We start from the raw sequence: 27,124 nt of genomic DNA on the forward strand, positions 1-27,124 counted from the left end.
TTTTCACCTAACCCTATCATCCCTAGTGAACCCTAGTCTAGTTAGAATAATACTACATCTCACCACGTTCACAAGCAGTACGATAAAATCCAACTAAACAAACAAATGCAATATACTGTATTTGAGAGTTGTGATGGATATCGTGTGTATGGCGCTATCAAAACAAAAGGATGTATGCAATATATGCTAGACACTTGTTGAACAAGTAAATAAATGAATAAATAGAAATGCACCAACAATGTTGGTCATTACTGAAACAGCTTAAGGGCATTGTGCATGATCAGATTATCCTGTTAATGTCATTTTTGTCTCTCCCCTACAAGCGAGTGACTCTTCTGACCTCTGCCTGGTCGGCATGGATGCATATTAACACTCTGGGCTCTGAACAACATTTAAACAATTTGGCAAATTATCTGTGGGGCCACTATTATAGGGCTGGCTCATTACCTGCAGGGTGAAGAAAGCCAATGTATACAAGAGAAATAAAAAGAGAGCGAGAAAAAGAGCAACCCCATTTCCATACATTATTGCAGCCTTGCCTTTCCCAGCAATCTACAGAGGAAACACCTGTTAGCCGTTCCCCCTGGCACCCCTCTCTCCTCCTTCACTCCTCTCTTTCATCCCTCCCTCTATCACTCCAACTTCCCTCCCAATAGTCATAGAACCACTCCACAAACAGGTGTTCCCCTTCAAAGAGCTATTTCTCCACATAGCGAGGGCAGAACCTAGAGATAGAGATAGGGGGCCATTGTAGACCTGTGGGGCATGGGAGAGGTCTGGGAGGCAATAAAGTGAACCACTGCAGGGGCCCCTGGAGATAGAGGGCCGAACTGAACGAGCACTGTCCACCAGGTGTTTACCGTAATACCATCATAACGTATTGACCACACCTGGAGGTACAGTTGTTCCCCGGGCCCCTCCACTCCAAAACAAATTGTCAGAGGAGCAAAGAGTTTAAAAAAAAGATACGTCTGTTCTGTGGGGGTTAAAGTTAATTTGATCGGGCATGTGTACTCTGGGCGAGTAGAACATCTGCATTCGGTGGCATGGCCCCATTTGTTGCAATTTTGTGTCTCATTTCCATTTGCAAGAGAGATAACTGCTCACATATGGAAGCAATAGATAGAAGAGGTCAATGCAATTTCTTTCACCAGAGGGATGGAGAGAGGGAGAATGGGAAAAAAAATCCTCATGCAGTAATCTCAGCTGGCATAAGAAGAAACAAAGATGTGGTTGGTGGGATTTGGGGAAGGCATTCCTCCACTCCAGTGATTCCGTGATTCCTGCTCTACCAGCCTAAAGAAGAATCAAGCCCAACCATCTCCATACCCACTCCAATCATTCCTATTATCAACTGATTGGCTCTGGTGACATGATGTTGCAGAGCTATGCCCTCATATATGTTCTATCTTAACCATGGTAATCATCTACCGCAGCATTTGCTCTTGCAGGAAAAGGCCGTAGTTCCCATTCTAATTAGGCAGCAAACTGAACCTGACGGAGAGACTCTGAACGCGCTGCGAAACGATCAAGTGACAAATGACCTGCTGTCAATTAAAGTGATTTAGAAACCTTGTTAGACGTGTTTTTGGAAGAGAAAATTCGTATTTCAAATAACTATGTTCACGCCTCCTGTTATCTCCTCCAACCAGTCCCAAACACGTTCATATGCCATCAAAACTGTCCTAATGACAGAAATGTGGTAAAACGTAGGTCTAATTTCTTGCAGCAACATCAGTTTTGATAGTAAATTTTTTTGTGTGAAGTCGTGGCATTTTCAGCCGAGTGGTTTCACTACCACACAGCTTGCCATCAAAAACCTTATTGCTTTATCAAATATGTATATCAATTACGGTAAAGAAGGAAACAACCTCTATGTTTTTAGAAAGTGCACGCATGCAGGAGGAATACAATTTGAAATACGGTGCAATGTCATGTCATCTCTCACCTGGCATCTAAAGACTCGTTGGCTTTGATTTCTGTCTGCAATATCATTGTTGCACTAATGAAACTTTAACCATGTGGTCGCTCTTCATTCTCAGGCACAATTATGTTACAAATTAGCAGACGACTTCAAAGCCTACATGAGCAATAGTCACAACAAAGGGCAATAGGAGCTTCATATGCAGACGGCAAGATGATTTCAATCTCCTCTTTCATTTGAGACTAAAGAGCATCCAGCAATCATTCACTCCTTCCTCGCTCTTCTTGAAATCCTCTAATAAGGCAACTTAAACCCCCAGCTTCCAACGGGTATCAAAGTCACCAGAGAGCAATTAGGATTTAGCCGGAATAGTTAGCAAAAGACCAGAGGAATCTCGTTTCCCGCCATAATGTCAGGACTTTGGAGACTAATCTAATTGAGTGTCTTTTTTTGTGTGTGATTATTTATGATTATAAAGCGTTAGTGGAGAAGTCTGGAGGAGATACAGTATCTGGAAATGGGGAAAAGTTTGATGTGGATCAGTGTCATAGTGATCCCACTGATTAATTATGTCCGGAATGCCTAATGGGCTGCCTTTCGTTCAGTTTTAAGGAAAAAGCCCCAAACTTTTTAACATTTCTTTGATGGATAAATTGACTTTAGATACATGGAGTTGGAGTGATTAATATTTTCTGGATTTGAAAGATGGTGTGTTGCTTCACATGCTGTACACTGGGGCTTGTGAGAAAGCCAAAATCATTTTCAGAGTAAAAAATAAAAGTTCAAAACGTGAACGTACAATACATTTTTATTCATTTGACCTTTATTTAACTAGGCAAGTCAGTTTAAGAACAAATTCTGATTTTCAATGACGGCCTAGGAACAGTGGGTTAACTGCCTGTTCAGGGGCAGAAGGTAGGAGTCTGTTTTTTCAACCCCAAAATACAAATCTATGGTACATTCCTCCATATTCGACTTATTAAATGTACCCAGCCTTACCACAAGTGGGACACTAGAGCATTAGTAGAATTTAAGGGCCTATTTCCAAAACAAAAACAAAAAAATCTATGATAAAACATTTACTGATTTGACCATGTATGAGAGTAACATTATGAAGCTTTAGAAGGAGTACATTTGGTAACACTGTGCACTATGTTTCCCCTATTACAATGTAACTACACAGTAACAGATGTTCTAACAAGATGGTAGCTACGTTGGTATTGCTATATAATTACATGATGATAGGGTTTGGTCTTAGAGTTGAGAAACATGGAAAGAACATAAAGGGGAGTAATCATTATAAAAAAAAAATGCAATAATTGAGTGACAAGAGAATTATCATTATCATTACTATGTCCTAAAATTGCATTCAATCGATCTCACCTTAATCATTCCACTGGGTTTTTGTTATTAGCGATATAGCTCAGACATGGTCTCTTCTCATCCCTCTGTCTGTGACAACAGAGCTCAACAGACCCTCTTTCCTCAGAAGTGCCCCATAAGCCCTCATTTCCTGTGGTTGGGCTATGGAATTGGCTGAGGGGAACACTGGGTCCTGTGGGAGGGGCATCTGCCGAGGCTGAGAGACATGGCTCATGTTCGTTAGGGCACACTGTAGCTCAACGTTTTGCAATGGAAAAATAACCATTTATGTTTCTTAATGGATAGGTTCAGAAAGTGCCTCACTGTTTTCCCAGTTTCTGACTGTTTTTTTTTTATTTCAGTTTCATGTCTACTGAACATGGCCCTGGATTGGACACCACGCCATCTCTACCAATCCGGAGCCATACTGGCTATGGGCTGTAATATAATCAAACTTACAGTGGTGAAAAATAATATTGATCATGTGCTGCCTGCTAAAACATACCCTTTAATATTTCTGAAGAAATAAAAAGTATGAATTGAATTTTGTTTTTACCCAATTAACATAGTGGTTCAATTGCAACGAACAGACAAACTTAACTTGCTGCTGCAGGTTACCGCTGGATTTCTTAATAAAACGCTGCTAACGGGAGACTATACGCACCTGCGGGCTAAACTAAGCTTGATTGCATTGAAACACCCACAAGGATAAACCATCAGATCAGTTGATCTCTTGTTGTTACCGGTTCAAGTGATTATGATACCAGATAGCTGGTCTAGATTCTTTACTCCCGTCCCCAATGAAATAGCATCGAAAACCGCAAAGCTGGTGAAAGTCAAAATACTTATTTCAGTAAAACGCGGTACATACAGTAAAAATATAAATGCAACACGCAACAATTTGAAAGATTTTACTGAAATCAGTCAATTTAAATACATTAATTTGGCCCTTATCTATGGATTTCACATGATTGTGAAAACAGATGTGTATGTGTTAGTCACAGACACCTTAAAATAATGGTAGGGGCATGGATCAGAAAACAAGTCAATATCTTGTGTGACCACCATTTGCCTCATGCAGCACGCAGAGTTGATCAGGCTGTTGATTGTGGCCTGTTGTCCCAATCCTCTTCAATTGCTTTGCGAAGTTGCTGGATATTGGCGGGAATTGGAACACGCTGTCGTACACGTCGGTCCAGAGAATCCCAAACATGCTCAATGGGTGACATGTCTGGTGAGTATGCAGGCCATGGAAGAACTGGGATATTTTCAGCTTCCAGGAATTGTGTACAGATCCTTGCGACATGGGGCTGTGCATTATCATGCTGAAACATGAGGTGATGGCGGTGGATGAATAGCAAGACAATGGGCCTAAGGATCTCATTAGGGTATATGGCATCAATTAAAATGCAATTGCATTTATTGTCCGTAGCTTATGCCTGCCCATAATATAACCTCACCGCCACCATGGAGCACTCTGTTCAACATTCATTCAACATTGACATCAGCAATCCGCTGCCATCAGCCCGTTACAGTTGTAACCAGGATTCATCCATGAAGAGCACACTTCTCCAGCAGGCCGATGGCCATCAAACTTGAGCATTTGTCAACTGAAGTCAGATCAAGACTCTGGTGAGGACGATGAACATGCAGATGAGCTTCCCTGAGACAGTTTCTGACAGTTCTTCGGTTGTGCAAACCCAGTTTCATCAGCTGTACAGGTGGCTGTCCTCAGGCAGTCCCATAGGTGAAGAAGCCAGATGTATGTGGAGGTCCTGGTCTGGCGTGGTTACACGTGGCCGGTTGGACCTAGTGCCAAATTCTCTAAAAGAAATGAACAATACATCATCTGGCAACAGCTCTGGCGGACATTCTTGCAGTCAATTGCAAGCTCCCTCAAAACTTGAGATATCTGTGGCATTGTGTTGCGTGACAAAACTGCACATTTTAGAGTGGCCTTTTATTGTCCACGGCACAAGGTGCACCTGTATAATGATAATGCTGATTAATCAGCTTCTTGAAATGCCACATCTGTCAGGTGGACACATTATCTTGACAACTGGGATGTAACTAAATATGTGCAAAAAATGTGTGAGGAATAAGCTTTTTGTGTGTATGAAACATTTCTGGGATCTTTTATTTCAGCTCATGAACCAACACTTTACATGTTGCGTTTATATTTTTTGTTCAGTGTAGAAGTGGTAGGCCCATTTTTTCTTCAAAAGTTTAAATGTGAAAATAATATAATATATGCCATTCGAAATAAATCACGATGTACTTGATTTAGTTACATATTTCAAATATAGACTGTCCAGGGATTTCTTACCCCTGATCTTGATAAGGAAAGACCATATCAGACAACTTTCTTTTAAAATCAGTAGTAGATGTTGGATTATACAAATTGTAAACAAATAAAATAACAAGAATAGGCCATCAACATTTGTTTTCTATGCGTACAACATCGTGTAAATTGCCACAGTAGATTTGTCGTGGTAAACTAGAAAATACATTACTTCAGTTGTACGGAACGTTTGTCAAATAGATAAATCACTCTAATTCTGCTCATGAAGTAGGACTAAGTTGTTCCGATGATAAGACCAACCAGAGGGCGAAATAGTCTTGAAAATTGTTGGCTGTGATCAACAACAAAAAAGATAACGTCGACATCCGTATTAAGGCGGGCGGAACATCGCTGGCCTATGTTGGTTGAAATGGATAATCAGCAGTGATTTTAGTGCGTATTGATGGTTTAACGGGTGATCAGCTGGTGATAAGCTGGTGGCTTCCGATGGTTGCTATTGGCCCAATTTATTTTGCTTTCTCGTTCGTTATTTTTCCGCATTGCAGATTTTCCTCAACGCAGGTTTGATTAAACCCCAGACCGTGACTGATGGCCAACTGTGTGGCTTAAACTGTGTGGACAGAGAGAGCTCATTAAGAGGACCTGTGTTTGTTTAACAGATACCGAGGTCTCTTTTTCCTCCAATAACAACCAATCATTAATGAGGGTTTATGTGTGTAGAGGAATTAGGGCGGCTGTAGTCATGAATCATGAGACACATCAGTCTTGTGTTATTGATTTGATCTCAAACACACCACTGACAGGGAAAAAAACTGAGAGGAATCTGAGAGGCACGGAGAACAATATGCTCTCTTATATGCCTGCTTATATGTCCTCTCATACGCCCTGATTCAGTCATATAAAAATGGAAATCAGTCTATAGACTTCATTGTGTTTTCATCATTTTATAACAAATGTGGTGGGGAGATTAGATTTATTCTTTCAGTTTATTCAGACACTGATAGTATGAAATGAGTTTGGAAACAGAGAGAGAGGGAAATGCAGAAAAGCTGTGGGGCCGGTATTCGTACCCACGCTAGGGTGGTGTATATGTGCTGGAGGCTGTGTTACCCATTGGACCAGTGTCAGGTATATCAAAGTGAGTTGGCTTCATGTGTATTTTAGAATTATGTGTATTTTTAGGCAGGATAAAATAAGACTGGAACCTAACCTATGCAGTGGCGATTTTAGCATGTAAATCTTGGTGGGGCAACAAACAAAATAATTGGGGATGCATGCCAGCAAAGCCCCTACACAACAAAACACGAAACAATACATTAATTGCATTATAACAGTGCCAAACGGTGCCAACAAACTGTTAGGGCCTACATAAAGCTGTCCCAACAGCAAGAGTCACACCACCTTACCACTGCTACACCTGGCTATCAGTGGAGCCATGTCTGGCAGCGAAACTGTCACGACTTCCTCCGAAGGTGGCTCCTCTCCCTGTTCGGGCGGCGCTTGGCGGTCGTCGTCACCGGTCTACTAGCTGCCACCAATTCCCTTTCCCTTTTCTGTTGGTTTTGTCTTTATTGTTTTCAGCTGGACCTTGTTTGTGGTTAACCATTTTGGGATATGGGGCAGCATTTTCACTTTTGGATGAATAGCGTGCCCAGAGTGAACTACCTCCTACTCTGTCCCAGATGCTAATATATGCATATTATTATTAGCATTGGATAGAAAACACTCTGAAGTTTCTAAAACTGTTTGAATGATGTATGTGAGTACAGAACTCATATGGCAGGCAAAAACCTGAGAAAAATCCAACCAGGAAGGGGGGTATCTGAGTTTTGTAGTTTTTCAAAGCTTGGAGGGGCTCATAAGACCTCTTTGAGTCAGTGGTCTGGCAGAGTGTCTCAGGCTTGTGACGCGCGCTCCCGACAGAGTTCCCTCTCGTTCCAGTGCTTTTCTTCTGACATAGGAATTCTCCGGTTGGAAGCGTATTGATGTTTTATGTTAAAAACATCCTAAAGATTGATTCCTTACATCGTTTGACTTGCATAACCTGTAATGGAACTTTTCAAGTTTTTGTCTCGACGAAGTGCTCACGCATCATGAAGATGGATTACTGGGCTGAACACGTTAACAACAAGTGGCTATTTGGACATAAATGATGGACTTTATGGAACAAATCAGTCATTTATTGTCGAACTGGGATTCATGGGAGTGCCTTCCGATGAAGATCATCAAAGGTAAGTGAATATTTATGTTTATATATTTATTATGTTATCTAACTTCTGTTGACTCCAAAATGGCGGATATTTCTCTGGCTGGATTGGGCTCTTGAGCTCCGTTCTCAGATTATGCTTTTTCCATAAAGTTTTTTTGAAATCTGACACAGCGGTTGCATTAAGGAAAAGTCTATCTTTAATTCTGTGAATAACAGTTGTATCTTTTATCAATGTTTATTATGAGTATTTCTGCAAAATCGCTGAATGTTTTGGAATCAAAACATTACTGCACGTAACGCGCCAATGTAAACTGAGATTTTTGGATATAAATATGCACATTATCGAACAAAACATACATGTATTGTGTAACATGAGGTCCTACGAGTGACATCTGATGAAGATCATCAAAGGTTAGTGATTCATTTAATCTATATTTCTGCTTTTTGTGACTCCTATCTTTGGCTGGAAAAAATTGCTGTTTTTTTTTTACTTGGCTATGACCTAACATAATCATATGTTGTGCTTTCGCTGTAAAGATTTTTTTTAATCGGACACGATGGGTAGATTAACAAAATGTTTTTCTTTCATTTGCTGTATTGGACTTGTTAATGTGTGAAAGTTACATATTACAAAAACATATTTTTGAATTTCGCGGGCTGCCTTTTCAGCGGAATGTTGTCGAGGGGTTCCGCTAGCAGTACGCCTAAGCTAGAAAGGTTAATTCGGGGCTATTTAAGCATTCAAGGCCCGCCTGCTTTTTTGCGGGCTTATTTTCTTTACTGTCAGTGGAGGTTTGTGTTTGTTCCTTAACGGATTATTTTGGTGTCCCGTTTTGGGGGTTATTGTGCCTATTGTTTGTGGCTTGACCATTTTTGTAATAAATACGTCTGTTTTGGAACCTTTGCTCTCTGCGCCTGACTCCACACCCACCACTCCTAGCTACCGTGACAGAAACAGTTAATTCAGCCTCATGTACTGCCTTTTTAAAAAACAGCTGATATGCCTGACTTGCTTAAACAAATTTGGTTTCTACTGACAATTGAGATGGACAAACTATGGCATAAGGGGACGACAATCGCATAGGAGGCAATCCGTAATTTTTATTGTGACATTAATTTGCGAGGTACGAAAGACGTAGTCCACGCATCGCGCCGACAGAAACAAACATCTTTCTGGTAAGAAGAGTGGCGGGGGCGTATGCCTCATGACTAACGAGACATGGTGTGATGAAGGAAACATACAGGAACTCAAATCCTTCTGTTCACCTGATTTAGAATTCCTCACAATCAAATGTAGACCGCATTATCTTCCAAGAGAATTCTCCTCGATTATAATCACAGCCGTATATATCCCCCCCAAGCAGACACATCGATGGCTCTGAACGAACTTTATTTAACTCTTTGCAAACTGGAAACCATTTATCCGGAGGCTGCATTCATTGTAGCTGGGGATTTTAACAAAGCTAATCTGAAAACAAGACTCCCTAAATTTTATCAGCATATCGATTGTGCAACCAGGGGTGGTAAAACCTTGGATCATTGTTACTCTAACTTCCGCGACGCATATAAGGCCCTGCCCCGCCCCCTTTCGGAAAAGCTGACCACGACTCCATTTTGCTGATCCCTGCCTACAGGCAGAAACTAAAACAAGAGGCTCCCACGCTGAGGTCTGTCCAACGCTGGTCAGACCAAGCTGACTCCACACTCCAAGACTGCTTCCATCACGTGGACTGGGACATGTTTCGTATTGCGTCAGATGGAAATATTGACGAATACGCTGATTCGGTGTGCGAGTTCATTAGAACGTGCGTTGAAGATGTCGTTCCCATAGCAACGATAAAAACATTCCCAAACCAGAAACCTGGGATTGATGGCAGCATTCGCGTGAAACTGAAAGCGCGAACCACTGCTTTCAATCAGGGCAAGGTGTCTGGTAACATGACCGAATATAAACAATGCAGCTATTCCCTCCGCAAGGCTATTAAACAAGCTAAGCGTCAGTACAGAGACAAAGTGGAATCTCAATTCAATGGCTCAGACACAAGAGGCATGTGGCAGGGTCTACAGTCAATCACGGACTACAAGAAGAAACCCAGCCCAGTCACGGACCAGGATGTCTTGCTCCCAGGCAGACTAAATAACTTTTTGCCCGCTTTGAGGACAATACAGTGCCACTGACACGGCCTGCAACGAAAACATGCGGTCTCTCCTTCACTGCAGCCGAGGTGAGTAAGACATTTAAACGTGTTAACCCTCGCAAGGCTGCAGGCCCAGACGGCATCCCCAGCCGCGCCCTCAGAGCATGCGCAGACCAGCTGGCCGGTGTGTTTACGGACATATTCAATCAATCCCTATACCAGTCTGCTGTTCCCACATGCTTCAAGAGGGCCACCATTGTTCCTGTTCCCAAGAAAGCTAAGGTAACTGAGCTAAACGACTACCGCCCGTAGCACTCACTTCCGTCATCATGAAGTGCTTTGAGAGACTAGTCAAGGACCATATCACCTCCACCCTACCTGACACCCTAGACCCACTCCAATTTGCTTACCGCCCAAATAGGTCCACAGACGATGCAATCTCAACCACACTGCACACTGCCCTAACCCACCTGGACAAGAGGAATACCTATGTGAGAATGCTGTTCATCGACTACAGCTCGGCATTCAACACCATAGTACCCTCCAAGCTCGTCATCAAGCTCGAGACCCTGGGTCTCGACCCCGCCCTGTGCAACTGGGTACTGGACTTCCTGACGGGCCGCCCCCAGGTGGTGAGGGTAGGCAACAACATCTCCTCCCCGCTGATCCTCAACACGGGGGCCCCACAAAGGTGCGTTCTGAGCCCTCTCCTGTACTCCCTGTTCACCCACGACTGCGTGGCCACGCACGCCTCCAACTCAATCATCAAGTTTGCGGACGACACTACAGTGGTAGGCTTGATTACCAACAACGACAAGACGGCCTACAGGGAGGAGGTGAGGGCCCTCGGAGTGTGGTGTCAGGAAAATAACCTCACACTCAACGTCAACAAAACTAAGGAGATGATTGTGGACTTCAGGAAACAGCAGAGGGAACACCCCCCTATCCACATCGATGGATCAGTAGTGGAGAGGGTAGCAAGTTTTAAGTTCCTCGGCATACACATCACAGACAAACTGAATTGGTCCACTCACACTGACAGCGTCGTGAAGAAGGCGCAGCAGCGCCTCTTCAACCTCAGGAGGCTGAAGAAATTCGGCTTGTCACCAAAAGCACTCACAAACTTCTACAGATGCACAATCGAGAGCATCCTGGCGGGCTGTATCACCGCCTGGTACGGCAACTGCTCCGCCCTCAACCGTAAGGCTCTCCAGAGGGTAGTGAGGTCTGCACAACGCATCACCGGGGGCAAACTACCTGCCCTCCAGGACACCTACACCACCCGATGTTACAGGAAGGCCATAAAGATCATCAAGGACATCAACCACCCGAACCACTGCCTGTTCACCCCGCTATCATCCAGAAGGCGAGGTCAGTACAGGTGCATCAAAGCTGGGACCGAGAGACTGAAAAACAGCTTCTATCTCAAGGCCATCAGACTGTTAAACAGCCACCACTAACATTGAGTGGCTGCTGCCAACACACTGTCATTGACACTGACCCAACTCCAGCCCCTTTAATAATGGGAATTGATGGGAAATGATGTAAATATATCACTAGCCACTTTAAACAATGCTACCTTATATAATGTTACTTACCCTACATTATTCATCTCATATGCATACGAATATACTGTACTCTAGATCATCGACTGCATCCTTATGTCACTAGCCACTTTAACTATGCCACTTTGTTTTACTTTGTCTACATACTCATCTCATATGTATATACTGTACTCGATACCATCTACTGTATGCTGCTCTGTACCATCACTCATTCATATATCCTTATGTACATATTCCTTATCCCCTTACACTGTGTATAAGACAGTAGTTTTGGAATTGTTAGTTAGATTACTTGTTGGTTATCACTGCATTGTCGGAACTAGAAGCACAAGCATTTCGCTACACTCGCATTAACATCTGCTAACCATGTGTATGTGACAAATACAATTTGATTTGATTTGATTTGATTTGTAGTCAATACAACTATTTGTTTAGTACTTTTGAAATGTACAGTGACAGAATTCAGAACATGTACAACATGTTGTGCAGTGTACTCCCTGTGCAACAAGGCAGAACCGTAGGATGAATAAAGGCGGCATATAAACAGACAATGAAAGCTCTTCAGACAATGAATATTCAATGATTGTATTTCTCTAAAACAGGTTATAGGCTACATGTTAACCACCAAGTCAGAAGAGTAGGCGAAATGAAGAGGTGAAAATAGATCAAATTATTAGGGCGAAGCACATCGAACTCCGTTTGGGTCTTTGCCTGTCAAAGAAGATACACATCATATTACACTATTTGACAAGTTAAATAAGATTTTAATTTGACACATCAAATAACACCATTTTATTATATAATGTTGTGTGTGCTGAATTTGAATGTGCAAGCACACACCAGGCCACGAACGATGTGTTTACAATACCGCGTTGGGGAAAATAGACCAAATTATTAGGGTGAGGCACATGGGCTACTAACAGCTTATTACACATCATACACTTAGTAGTAATTTCTTAGCTACAGTATACATATCTCCTTCTCATATTACATCATTTAAGCAGCAGCATAAAATACATTTTTGCACTCAGTTTCCTTTCCTTTGCGTGATATTTTTTTCATCAAACTTTGTCATCAAAGTCTGGCATTCTCTGGATTTATGGTGGGAACTCGGGGAAAAAAAACACAGCCACTCCATTGAATAGCAGGCTAACCTTAGTGGTTGCTTTGCTTTGCTTTGCAATGCGTGCAGTTAGCCACTGATTCCTTCCAAACGACTCACTGTTGAATTTGCGATTTCCAACATGTTCTTTATGTCCAATGGTCGATGAGCACCGATACTTTTTATCTATAATTTCTCTTTATTATTTTTCTTCATATGACAAGGATTAAAAAGGATTTGCCAGTAGATTGTAGACTTGATTCATGATGATGACTGCTAGCTAAGATTTTGAAAGTATGATGTTGACATGATCAGTCCAATCAAAGCTACTGTGCATATAAAGTGATTTGACGTCATTTTATCTGTGGCCAATGACCTTGAGCCTTCTTGGAAGAGTACTTGCAATATAACTCTATGGAAGGACCAAAAGGGCTGAAAATGTGGATGTCTAACCTTACTAAGGACTTAAACTTGACGATGACATAGTGTCCCCATGAGTGACAGAGTGACAGCCAATCACGGCGCAATGCTCCTATTTTCTGCTGGCCCGCCCCACCACCACAGAAAGCTTTGAGCTAGGCTGAAACACCTGCATTTTGGAGCTGCCTTACTCAAGAAAACAAAAAAGAGACCATGTGTGTATGCAACTTTATTAACTGAATGATATATATATATTTTTTTTTTTGTTGTTTGCAAACTGATATGTAACACATATTAATGCCAAAATAACATACAAACAGCCCCCCCCCCAGAAATACATATATATATATATACATTTTTTATTATTATTATTATCATATATTTATATTTCTGCCCCAGCTACCCTGAATGACGGGTCACTACTGAACCTATGTAGTTTGTGTCATGCATTCATTGCGCAGTGAACTACTATTGTGTGGAAAGGTCATGGCTCAAGTTAAAGTATAGTCATCTTACATTGGACATGACGGAGATCAAAGGAAGGGCCCAGTAATGATCTGTCTATGTTGAGAACTGAAACAGAAACCGTTTCTTTTGGCTGAGTAGTCCAAGCTGGGTACCAGTTTCTCATGCTAATCCACCCCTATGTCATGTACCAAAAACAAGAAGTGGCAAGGAGTGGAATGTCAGCTAAAGAGACTGCTTGTTCAGGCTAGAGTAGTCCATCTGTGAAACCAAAGTTCTGACTTAAGGTCTACACTTAGGTAATACATAGTAAAACATCATTAATAAATCCTTTCCGAATGATCTGTTCATTTACAAATCAATATTCTGACATCACAAAAACCAAGAAGTCATGTATAACTATTAATTACAGTGATTTCACAGTAATGTTTTTGAAATTGTGACTAGATCAATATCAAATCATTTATTTAACCTATTACTGGACCTTCATTTAGGGTGTTAGAGAGGTTTCTTGATCTCTTATGACCCTCTGATCAGGATAGTTTGTCAGGATAGAGGTTGGGGACACATGGTAGTGTGTTAAGGCCATATTGGGGTGGTCTGTGTGTCAGGAAGAATCTCTATTCAACAGCTTGTAACACACTGTAGCCATGAATACAACCATAACCAGGGTCACAGAGAGAGAGAGAGAGAGAGAGAGAGAGAGAGAGAGAACAGCCACAACTAGAGGTAAATGAGCATGGCCTTGTCAAACAATAAATACAGCCACCGTGTAATTGGCTTCAGCCACAAAGCCCAGCTACACAACTGTCCACTGGTAACGAGTTAAGCTGGGGATAAATGGCTTGTGATAAAACTGTGATGAAACACCACAGAACCACAGTGGCCCTGTTTAAGTCCCAGGTATACGAGCCATAAATAAAAGCCCCGCATTTCCTCCCAATCGCTCCCGACAATCCTGACATTTCCGCCATTCTTCCCCCCCAAAAAATGAAACCTAATTCCTGACGTGAGAACAAACTTGGGCACATGCTCAGACAAGCCAGCAGCAATTATCAGACAGAGGGAGAGAAGGAGTGGAGAGAGAAAGAGAGAGAGACAGTATAATCATAGTGATTTATGGTCTGTGTTCATGTTAAGCATGTTATGTGTATAATGATACCACCACGCGTTATTGCCAAATACTTGCCTGTTTACAATAAAACAAGTTCCCTTTCCCCCATTCAAAGAACCTGGGCTGCTGCGGGGAAGGAATTGCAATTAAATAATAATATTCAAAACGAAAAGGGGGCGAAATGGGGGGGGGGGGGGTTGTAATAATAGGGGTTTGGCGTGGCATTCTAGTTTCCAAGATTTACATTCGAGGAAGCTACTCAATTCAGTCAATTCCAGAAAGGTCCAGCTCATCTGGGTTCTGGTTCCTGAGTGTTATTACCTATCAAAAGCTTCCTCATTTTTAGGAAGTTCTTTACTGAGCGTTTGACAAAGGGAGAAACTAGTTTAATGGCTTGTTAAGTCAAGGCATGGCCCCACAAGATTCAATAATTCTGGGAGAATTTCTGGAAATGCAAAAAACTTGCTTTTATGCTATCGTTCCTTTTATTATTAATTTGTTTTAAATTACGTCTTCGATTGCATAATTCGGTCAGGCTTTCACTATCCATTATAATGTGGATTTGACATGAAAGGTACAATGTGTACATGAAAGATACACCTTTTTTATTGAAGAATGTACAAGACTACACTTGACGAGAAATAGTAACTTGGTGGATAAAAAATAACCAAAAACACTTCCAATATAAATTGGAGAACTAAGTTATATTGGTGTACAACTGCTTAACAACAGTCCATCAAAGTATGGTGAAAGTGGAGGCCCGCCTGTGTGAAATACTAGCTGATTGGTGTATGATGTTGCAGCTCATACATACCCTGTTCACTGCACAATAGCAGGTAGCCATTCAAAGTGGCAACCTGGTCATGATCAATAAGGCATCAGTGTTGGGGCTCCTAGAGTTGGATTTATTTTAATTCACTAATCCTGTAATGGCGGAGTCCTTTTCTCTCTCTCCCTCTTTCTCTCTCTCCTTCTCTCTGTGGCTGTGGGTCTTTACACTGAGAATGACAGGGTTCAGCCCATGCCTGGCCTGTCTCTCTCGACCTCTGGAGAAGTTACAGAGCCTCTAAGTGGCATTTGACTCCTTAAGCTCCTGGAGGAAGAAGGTGAGGGGCGTTGGGAGGGTTGGGGTGGGTGAGGGGGTTGGGTGGGGGTGAAGGGGTTGGAGGTGAGGGGTTGGGGGGGGGGTGTAACAGACGAAACATTCAACCCTGAGAGTTTGCAGCATGCATGGCTCGGAGGGGGAGAAGTAGACTAATGGGGAAATTATTTATGAACTATTTGCAGTGCACCTGAAAATACCTCCAGTGAAATTATGTTTGGCAACGTGAACGGCTTTGAAGTCAATGGAGTGGCAATAAAAATTAGGCCTTCATTAGAGAAGCCGGGCCTTTCAAACTGAATCGGCACAGTCTGGGCAGGTCAGAGGCAGTTAGGCTGCGCTCGCCTCCACTCCGTTATGGCAGCCCCCAAACAGATGGAAGCAATTTTCCCTGATTCTCTGCTGTTTTTATGATTTTCCCCTTTAATTTTTTTCGGTCTCCGCGCTGCACTCCTTTTATGTCGCATTTAGGAAATTAACACTAACTGACAAATTACTTTGTAAATAAAGGGGGTATAGCTTCAGAATGTTGAAACCAGGAGTAGCCCAAGGGCCAGTGTTCTCCCAGCAACAAAGAAATCCTTGATAGCTGTTTAGATATGCCAGACCACAGCCCGGCTTTATTTTATCAAGTGCACATCATTTTTCAATTGAATTAAATGTAAGGCATTCATTTCCCTGGTGTGCAGCACTTGTGCAACATGTCCACTCACAGAGGGGGGAAATGGTGCACTTGAGAAAGAAAAAAAGACAAGAACAGTCCTTGCAAGGATGTGGGGGTCATTTGTAAAGTTCTTTGGCCAAGAGCAGACAAATCGCATTCACAATAAAAAAGAAGGGGCCGACCTAAATGAAAGGCCGCAATCTTCAGAAAGCCAGACGCACCAAACTCCAAGGGATTGTAATCTACGGAGATGTAAGCTAATTACTTAATCACTTACATTTGTAAATCGTATTATTGTAAAAGGAATGACTGTAGTGATTCAATTACAGATATTTATCTCCTAATAGCGCTGATTAGCAAGTGATGCTAATCTGTCATTCTGAAAGGCTGATATTAACAGCATCAATCTAACGGAACAATAAACAGCTAATATGAAAGAAAACTTTTGTCTGCTGTGTGACCAGATGGTCCGCTTTACTGTGGAATGTGCAATATTCTGGCCTGGCTGGCCTCAGAGCTAATGATGGGAACCACAAACTGTTGACTTATTTAATTGAGTTGTTTTGGCCCATTAACCCTTTGTCTGACACACAGATGAAATAGGTTCTATAAGAACAAATATGTTTTTGTCTTGGGTTTAAGTACAAAACAAGCATTGAAGCTATTTCTTATCTTTGGTAGGACCATATTTAACGGAAGAATTCACAACAATTGAAAACAGAGAGACAAACAAAATAGAATCATTCTGTTAATCTGTGCCTCGGAACTTTGTGTCAATTTGATTCATAACATAAAGAAATAGTAATAATACACTTTTTCGTACAGTTTAACCATTTATCAAGACTCGGACACGTTGAAAGCAGTTGCATAATGCATTAAGCAAAGAAAACATGAGCAACCTTAATGTAAAATGTGATGTGAAAAAGTATGAACTGTAAATATTTCTGGTGACCTGGCCATGTGAATAATCGTGAAATATTAGATCCCCCCCCCCCTTTGCAAAAACAATGACCTTTTTCATTGTTTTGCATTTTTAAATTCTTTGCAGAAAATTCCAAACGGAGGAAATGTGGAAGCGAACCTATTCTCTGGTGTTGGCAGTAATGCTACAGAAGCTGCTATAAATTATGCATCAGGAATATATGTATATGTATTGAATTTAATAATAAGAGTTAGTTCGTACGTGCCAGCTTTTGTACATGCTTAAGAATCACTGGGGGGTATCCTCACACCCGACAGGTTTTTATTTACTGTTCTCTCATTCTAACACTCCTGCCGACTTTCACCGCTGTCTCGCGGCAAGCCATGGGAAATAAAACGAAAAGAGCATAATTAAAACAATAATAAAGTCTCCTCTTGTTTGGGGGCTCAGTTGCCAAGGTTATTTCCTCGGCGGTTGCATTTGATTACAGTGGAGGAATTCTTTGGGACTGACGAGGGGCGTTAGTACAGAGTTAACTAAACCAAACCCCTGCCTCGATGGGCTACGTTCTCTAATCAAGTCAACACTGACAGTGAGTTCACAGCTCTTTCTCTTTCTCTCTTTCATCACAGACCTGACATTGTGTTGAGTGTCAATTTTCAATACCTTTTGATAGACAAAATACATCATTGCCACAACAGTAACAACATTACAAACCCAGACTCCACCACACATTCCCACTTCTGAGTTACTCATACGCAAACACACACAGAGGGCTCGTGGGGTTATCTTTGTATGCCTGTTCATCCATAACCTCCTCCCCATGTCCCCTTTGCCTCGACCCAGGTTGAGGTTGACTGTCCTGGACCTGTCACGTGTCCACTCTGCCTTAATTTTGTCTGGCTGGTTGGCCCCTGGTGCCTGGTCTGCGGCGGCAGGGTAGCAGAATGCTAAAGCATTTTGCCTTGCTCTGGGCGAGAACGTGTTGCGGTGCAGAGGAGAGGGAAGCTGTTGTTTCTCCCTTCTGCCGAGGCTCTGGAATCTTCTAGTCAATCACACACACACATACATTTACGCATGCACACACACACACACACACACAAATGTACGCATGCACGCACATGAACACACACACACACGTACGCATGCACACACAGTCAGTGAAATATTATGGCCGAGCTGGAATACATAACACCTGTTTCGGGAACTGAAGACTCGTTGGCACTCTCTGTCAGATCCCAATAATTCTATGTCCTTCATGATGCTGCCCTTCTTGGAAGATAACATAGAGCTCGTGCTTTTTCTTTGATTTGTGGGTTTTGTGCCACATTTGATTCACAATAAAAATATTTTGTCAGTATACAACGGCCTAATCAATATACTTTAATGGTTCATAATTGAGTGTCAGTCCTCACCCATACTTTTTATTTACATTAATTTGTTTATCAATATTCATTTTCATGATATAAGTGTACAGTTGTCAAATGACTCTTATAATACATTATCAACATTCCATGTACAACTGAGATGTTCTAGCCAAGTGCAGAGGCCTGTCAGTGGATTGAGCTGTGAAAACCACAAAGTAAACCTACATATCATCAAACAAAAATGCTTAGGTATCCGCGCCGAAAGACGGACGCTAAACAGGGGGACGCTATTAGGATGACATCAGGGACGACCTCTCAACAGCTGCATGGGAGCGCTGTCTTTGAGAAGCATGCCAGCGGAGCCAAAATGGACTCCAATACAAGGGAACACTGATGGACTAACAGCAACAAGAGCCTCCAAGTCATCACCAGCCTAACCACGCGCTGAGTGAGTTCTGCGCTTGTTTGAAGCAGCGGGGCTTAATAAAGGCCTTACTCGTCTACGGCTGATCACATGGGTACTTGTGAAAACATGCCATTTCAGTGACCACTCCGCTCCATATTTCACAGAGCAGATGCCGTGTTACACAGAATGTTGTCCCCCCTTTTTTTTTTGTCGTTGTGGGACCCTGTGTTCTGATTGAGTTAACAGCTGCGATATGAGCCGGAGTGTTCTGTGTTTTCACTCACTGGAGCAATTTTGCTTATAAAAGGCTCCATCAGTACCACTCTGGCGGGCTGTGGAGTGTTGCTTTTAATCTCTTTGACTGTGCAATCTGCCAGCTGGTCAAACGGTGGAGAGAGGGAGAGAGAAAGTTGCTGGAGTGATGCTGTTATAAGTGATTCATTGTCCTTATGCATATGGACACACAACCACGCACACACTCACATGTATGCACAACTCCTATACACACACACACAGACAGTGTTATCTGAACATACACACGTACAGTACATACATGCACGGACCTCGTGAAAGTGAAAACCACACTACTATTGCTGTTTGGACCCATGCTAATTCTTATGAAACACTGATAGATTTTTATAGAACAAATTACAACAGTAAGGAAATCACGTATATTTGGATGACAGATTTATGCACTTTTTCGTTCTTTACTCGATTCCTTTGATTTGAGTTTGATGCACTAAATGAGCTTCTCGGTGCGAAATGTTTTGGCAAAACAATTCACAAAGTTTGGCTTGACCTCGCCTCACAGGTACTTGTGAATTAATTTTCATGTGTGGCTCTACTCTACTCCGCTCAGCCTGGAGTCTGTTCCTCCCACGGGGGTCTCTTCAACATACGAAACCTCTACCCCTCAGAGTGCACACTGTGATTTAACACTTCAGCATTACCAACATAAAATCCCCTTTTCCACCACGTTCTCTGTCCAGTATCTTTCCATTGTGAAATTGAGAATGAAATCTATTTTCACTGCTCTGGTGATGGTGGTGGTGGTGTGTGTGTCAGTGGAAGCTTCTCAGAGGAGGAAGGGGAGGTCCATCCTACACATTGAATTTGGTTTTAAAAAACTAAGAATGTAAAAGTTTGCCTTAAAAAAAACTATACTAAATATATTCACATCAACTAATAACTGATCGAAACACACTGTTTTGCAATGTAGGTCTAGTGGCCTCAACAGACCTCTGTAGGGTAGCAGCATGGTGAATCTGGAGGACAGCTATTTTCCATCCTCCTCTGGGTAAATTGACTACAATACAAAACCTAGGAGGCTCATTGTTCTCAACCCCTTCCATAGACAACAAGAAGGCATCCTCCAACCTATCAGATCTCTTTGCAGCATGAACTGACATGTTGTCCATCCAATGAAAGGATCAGAGAATGAATCTAGTACTGAAAGCATAAGCTACAACTAGCTAGCACTGCAGTGCATAATATGTGGCGAGTAGCCGACTCGAAGTGAGAAAAAGACAATAGTTGAACAGTTTTGAACAATATAATTTCTTCAAAAATGAAGGAAGCAGCAGAGTGGGAGAAATAGCTGTCTTTTTTTTCACTTTTACTTAGCTAATGCAGCTACGTTAACCTACTCAACAACTTGATTCAAACAGAGATGAATGCTATGGCTAATTCTATCCAACACTCCAAAATATTCCAAGTCAAGGTAAGCTTTAGGTGTATTGCAACTGGGGTCCGCCGGTGTAACTGCTAAACTGCTTGCTGTGCACTGTACTGTGTGATTGTACACATGGATTGGATTGAGAGTTTATTAACACGTTATTTCTAGTAGCTATGTTGACTATGACATTAGCAAATATGGTGACAACAATGTAGGCTGTTTGTAGTGGATAGGGGGTTATAGTATTAAGGTTTGGCTTGGATCGTTTTTTTCCCGCCTGGTCACAGACAGCGATTGTGTTACCCGCTGAAGTCCACAAGGGAAGATGTGAGATGATAGCATGTAGATGTGATGATCTGTTTGTATGGCTGCTATGAAAGTGAACTGTGTGTGCGGATGATCACGGATGTATTCAACTGTTTGGACTAATGATTACACTCTAGATCAGATAGATGCAGGCAAGCGTGTGCAAGGCAATATTGAATGTGTCACTGTTGGTCGCCGTGATTACTCCAAATAGTCTCTCGACATGTGCACCGACATTATAAAAGTTAATTTGTCGGCTAAGTTAAAGCAACCTCATCATGGGTGTAGGGAAAATTTGAGTATCATGTAGTAGCCTAAACCTATCGGTGATACACCCCTCCCACAATCTTAAATGGCACCAGCCACCACTAATGTGTCTCTGTATTTTTAGGTTTTACTATCCTTGTGGGGACCACAAATTCGAACAAGTGGGGACATTTTGTCGGTCTCCACAAGGAAAAATATGATTTTAGGCTTTGAGGTTAGGTTTAGGGTTACACTTAGGGTTAGGATTATGGAAATTTAGATTTTGAATGGGAATCCATTTTTTTGTCCCCGCAAGCATAGTAAAACAAATGGGTGTGTGTGTGTGCAACTGTGTGTGTACGCTGAAGAGAAAGCACACATAGCCTGGAGTAAGCGAATCACCAGGGTAGAAGAAGAAGAAAAAAGAATGGAAGAAAAAAAGGAAAAAACAAGACAACAAGCAGCTTAGCACGCTTAGCTTGTGCTTATTAGACCTTTGCCGACGCTTTGGCTGCTAAGAGATTGAATGGAGTTATTTGAACTGGTGAAGACTGAGTCTGGGGTATTCTGACGAAACACAGCGACACACACACACACACACACACACACACACGAGGTGGTGGCCCCAGAGCCTGTGTAGCTTTGGGCTGCTGTCTCAGAAAACAGAAAATAAATACATTCCTCAGAAGTGGATAGACTAATGTGTTTGTGTCTGTGGACCCTGCTGTTTACCCAAGCTGCTTACTAGTATGAGTTAGTGAGTTTATTAGGTATAGATGTTGTCCTTCACCATAATGCTTTACCTTAGAGCAGTGGTCAACTTAAGAAGAGATGGAGAAGATGGAATAAAGAATAGATGGAAGGAAGGAACCCAGTTAGCACATTTGATTCCTTGGAAGTTGTGGGAACGTATGTTTTTGGTTTCACATTGGTTGTGGGAACGAAACCATACCCCACTGGGAACAGACGTTAGTTCAACATATCGTTTTGATTTTGATTTGGTTGAGTTGTCAGCTAATGTGAATTCAACGTCAAATCAACAAAATATTTCACCATGTCATTGGATTTAGGTAAAACGTTGGGTGAAAAAAAAATGAATCTGTCAAGCCTGATCCCACTCCCCGTCCCTATCGCCATGCTTCCAAACATTACGCACTCCTGCCACCATCAGTACGCACAGCTGCCTCCCCCCGTCACACGCACCAGCAATTATTGGACATCAGCAATTATTGGACCTGGATTCAATCACCTGTGTCATTACCTCCCCTATATCTGTCTGTTCCCAAGCTCTGTTCCCTGCTTCAGGATGAATGTTTGTCTTTGCGTACCCGGTTCTGACGCTGTCTCTGTCCTGTTTGGTGTCTGTTCCATATTAAATGACATACCCAAATCTAACTGCCTGTAGCTCAGGCCCTGAAGCAATGATATTCATATTATTGTTACCATTTAAAAGGAAGCACTTTGAGGTTTGTGGAAATGTGAAAGGAATGTAGGAGAATATAACACAAAATAACTGGTAGAAGATAATACAAAGACAAAACCAACTGTTATGTTGTATTTTTTTACCATCATCTTTGAAATGCAAGAGAAATGCCATCATGTATTATTCCAGCCCAGGTGCAATTTAGATTTTGGCCACTAGATGGCAGCAGTGTGTGCGCAACGTTTTAGGCTGATCCAAATAACCATTGCATTTTTGTTCAAAATTGTGTATCAAGACTGCGCAAATATGCCTAATTTGTTGATTAATAACTTTTCATGTTCAAAATTGTGCACACTCCTCAAACAATAGCATGGTATTCTTTCAGTGTAATAGCTACTGTAAATTGGACACCAGGTGCACTCGATCAGTCTGGTAGTTAGCTAACTTTATTTTTCCTTCTTCACCAGAAAGCAGCTCGCATTTTCACAAGAGGCTGTTTACATCGTAGATAGAAGCAGGCCATTGGCTACCTTCATGATTAGGGTTATGCACAGGAGTTGTGATTGGTTCTACGTTTATTAGTAAAAGTAGCAAAAAATCTGCTCCTCCGTCTACAGGAATCGATCAACTTCACATTTTAAGGCTTCGGTCCACCAACTATTCGACATTGGGAATGTTCTCAAATTGATCCAAGAACATTAAGAAACAACGTTATTTAGAGGGAATTTTACTACTTTCAGATAACGTTCTAAGAATGTTATTTAAAAAACATACATTCCATTTTCAGAACGGGAAGAAAACATTCCATAAAAACCACAAGAAAGCTTTAGTAAACACATACATTCCATTCTTAGCATCAATAAAACTCTCTCCGTCCTCTGTCTTGTTAGTGCCAATATCATGCCAATCCATTTAATATTCTACTAACTATGACTGATTGTGATACATGTTTTCCATAATGTACAGCACATATCATGCTTATACATACAAACAAAAAACAACATTACAAATAGTGTTTCACCATTTAATGAGCAAGGAGACAAATAGCAAAGGTACTGTATCTACATATAGTGTAAGCTACCAAGCAAGAGGCACAAGTCGGAGGTTTACATACACTTAGGTTGGAGTCATTAAAACTTGTTTTTCAACCACTCCACAAATTTCTGGAAAGTCGGTTAGGACATCTACTTTGTGCAAGACACAAGTCATTTTTCCAACAATTGTTTACAGACAGATTATTTCACATATAATTCACTGTATCACAATTCCAGTGGGTCAGAAGTTTACATACACTAAGTTGACTATGCCTTCCCAAAAATGATGTCATGGCTTTATAAGCTTCTGATAGGCTAATTGACATAATTTGAGTCAATTGGAGGTGTACCTGTGGATGTATTTCAAGGCCTACCTTCAAACTCAGTGCCTCTTGCTTGACATCATGGGAAAATCAAAAGAAATCAGCCAAGACCTCAGAAAAAAAATGGTAGACCTCCACAAGTCTGGTTCAGCCTTGGGAGCAATTTCCAAACGCCTGAAGGTTCCACGTTCATCTGTACAAACAATAGTACGCAAGTATAAACACCATGGGACCACGGAGCCGTCATACCGCTCAGGAAGGAGACGCGTTATGTCTACTAGAGATGAACGTACTTTTGTGCGAAAAGTGCAAATCAATCCCAGATCAACAGCCAGATGCTGGAGGAAAGAGGTACAAACGTACAGTATCTATGTCCGCAGTCAAACGAGTCCTATATCGACATAACCTGAAAGGCCGCTCAGCAAGGAAGAAGCCACTGCTCCAAAACTGCCATAAAAAAAGCCAGACTACGGTTTGCAACTGCATATGGGGACAAAGATCGTACTTTTTGGAGAAATGTCTTCTGGTCTGATGAAACAAAAATAGAACTGTTTGGCCATAATGACCATCGTTATGTTATGTTTCCTAACTGTGAAGCATGGGGGTGGCAGCATCCTGTTGTGGGGGTGCTTTGCTGCAGGAGAGACTGGCGCACATCACAAAATAGATGGATCAAGAGGAAGGAAAATTACGTGGATATATTGAAGCAACATCTCAAGACATCAGTCAGGAAGTTAAAGCTTGGTCGCAAATGGGTCTTCCAAATGGACAATGACCCAAAGGATACTTCCAAAGTTGTGGTGGCAAAATGGCTTAGGGACAACAAAGTCAAGGTATTGGAGTGGCCATCACAAAGCCCTGACCTCAATCCTACAAAAAAATTGTGGCCAGAACTGAAAAAGTGTGTGCGAGCAAGGAGGCCTACAAACCTGACACAGTTACACCAGCTCTGTCAGGAGGAAGGGGCCAAAATGTACCCAACTTATTGTGAAACGTTTAACGAAAGTGAAACAATTTAAAGGCAATGCTACCAAATACTAATTGAGTGTATGCAAACTTCTGACCCACTGGGAATGTGATGAAAGAAATAAAAGCTGAAAAAAATCATTCTCTCTACTATTATTCTGCCATTTCTTAAAATAAAGTGGTGATCCTAACTGACCCAAGACTGGGAATTTTTACTAGGATTAAATGTCAGGAATTGTGAGTTTAAATCTATTTGGCTAAGGTGTATGCAAACTTCCGACTTCAACTGTATATCATGTGCAAAGAGGGCACTATCTTACAATGTTGCAGTCCAGAAATGATAGTTTTTACCATCAAAAGCCAGGGCCTCTGATGAAGACTGTAGAACTGTCATCAATACTTGTTACTGCATGGTCGGAACTAGAAGCACAAGCCTTTTGCTACACTCGCATTAATACCTGCTAACCATGTGTATGTGACAAATAAAATGTGATTTGATTTGGTGAATAGCTCTTAGTTGATCTGGGAGCGGGACGCAGGAGAGCTGAGTAGATCATGTGAGACAAAAGTGAGAGACGAGAATTAATGAAATAAATCATCACAGCAAAGTAATTTAGTTTGTGCTCAAGAAAATGAACATCATGCCAGTCTGAGGCTCTGCAATCATTCTGGTCCAACTCTTGAGAGGGATAATATGGCATTTCTTATTTGTAAGTATGATTGAAATTAGTGGGTCCTGACTGTATTAGATTTACTCTACTTTTCCTCTAGATTTTTGTAGCCTTAAATCATCACTTGGAATAAACTGAAATCTAAAATGCTCCTTATCCTGGAATGACATGCTAGCTAATGATAAAGCTATCAGCTTCTGCTAGCTAGCAACAGATCTACTCGTTGTAACTAACTAGCTAATAGTCACAGAAGTCAATTCAACGTCTGGTTTTGATTTACATTTGTTGAGTTGTCAGCGATTGTGAACTCAACTTGAAATCAACAAGAAATGTCGCCATGTCGTTGGACTTAGGTTAAAGTTAGGTATAAATAAGACTAAATGCCCTTACGTTGATAACTTTTTGAGAGTCCATTGAGTTTTCCAAGTTGATTCAACATCGTCACATAGATTTTGGGGGTTGAAATTACTTGGAAACGATGTTGATTCAACCAGTTTTTTCCTAGTGGGGACTCACAATTGCAAAATCCACAGCATATCATAGTCAAGACCTCCCAAATCTGAATACAGTCTGTCTCATAGTGTACAAGCGCCATGACATGCATATGCACGTACAGTAAATAAGAGCAGTGTGTAAAATACCAGTTGCGGTAGTGCAACCCTAACCTGATCCAAAGTCAGTTTGACAGCACAAACAGATCTGGGATCAGGCTAGTTCTGCCTCATCAACTCTAAGAACCTGTGGCAGGTTCTCACAACATGCAATCCTACCCGTGCATGCTGAGGAGAGTAATGAGAAGCATTGTGACTGGCTGGCCAGGGCTAATCTTCTCTTTGTTTCCCTGCCAAACTCAGGCCTCATGGAACACAGCCACATTACCCAAGCTCCAATCTCACATCAATGCCTTGCCATACAGAATAAGGAACCACGTTCCTGACACTGGTGTTCCAGAGCGGTTAGTAACCACTGACGTTTTCACCTGTTGAGGAGGATAGCTTATGTTGTATCTACAGTATGAAACCCAATGGCCATTGTTTCCCCCTATGCCTTTACATGACTAGTTTAACCTACTCTTTATGCTCATTATACTCTATCATATTGTGAATAAGTATGTGTTAAGTGTTTTCCCAGGAGGTCCAGGGCTAGAAGTATAGGCAAGTCTTATAATGCACTATGGGATGATATTAGGTGCTGTAAGTGCATCCATATTGCATTATAAACAGGAGGCTCATATACAGTAAAATGTTACTCTTCCCCATATTTTTCCCCTTCTTATTGGCCCCTACGATGAACTCGGGGAGAGGACTTTGGATCTGTGTTTGTTTGTCCGTCCATTCGTCCGTTGGTGAATGATGCATTTTGCCACAGAGATCTGTCAATTACACCGATTGGCTCAAGGGTGCTGCATCATTCGTGGG

This window comes from Oncorhynchus nerka, linkage group LG1 (genome assembly GCF_034236695.1).
Source record: "Oncorhynchus nerka isolate Pitt River linkage group LG1, Oner_Uvic_2.0, whole genome shotgun sequence".
NCBI classification, from domain to species: Eukaryota; Metazoa; Chordata; class Actinopteri; order Salmoniformes; family Salmonidae; genus Oncorhynchus; species Oncorhynchus nerka.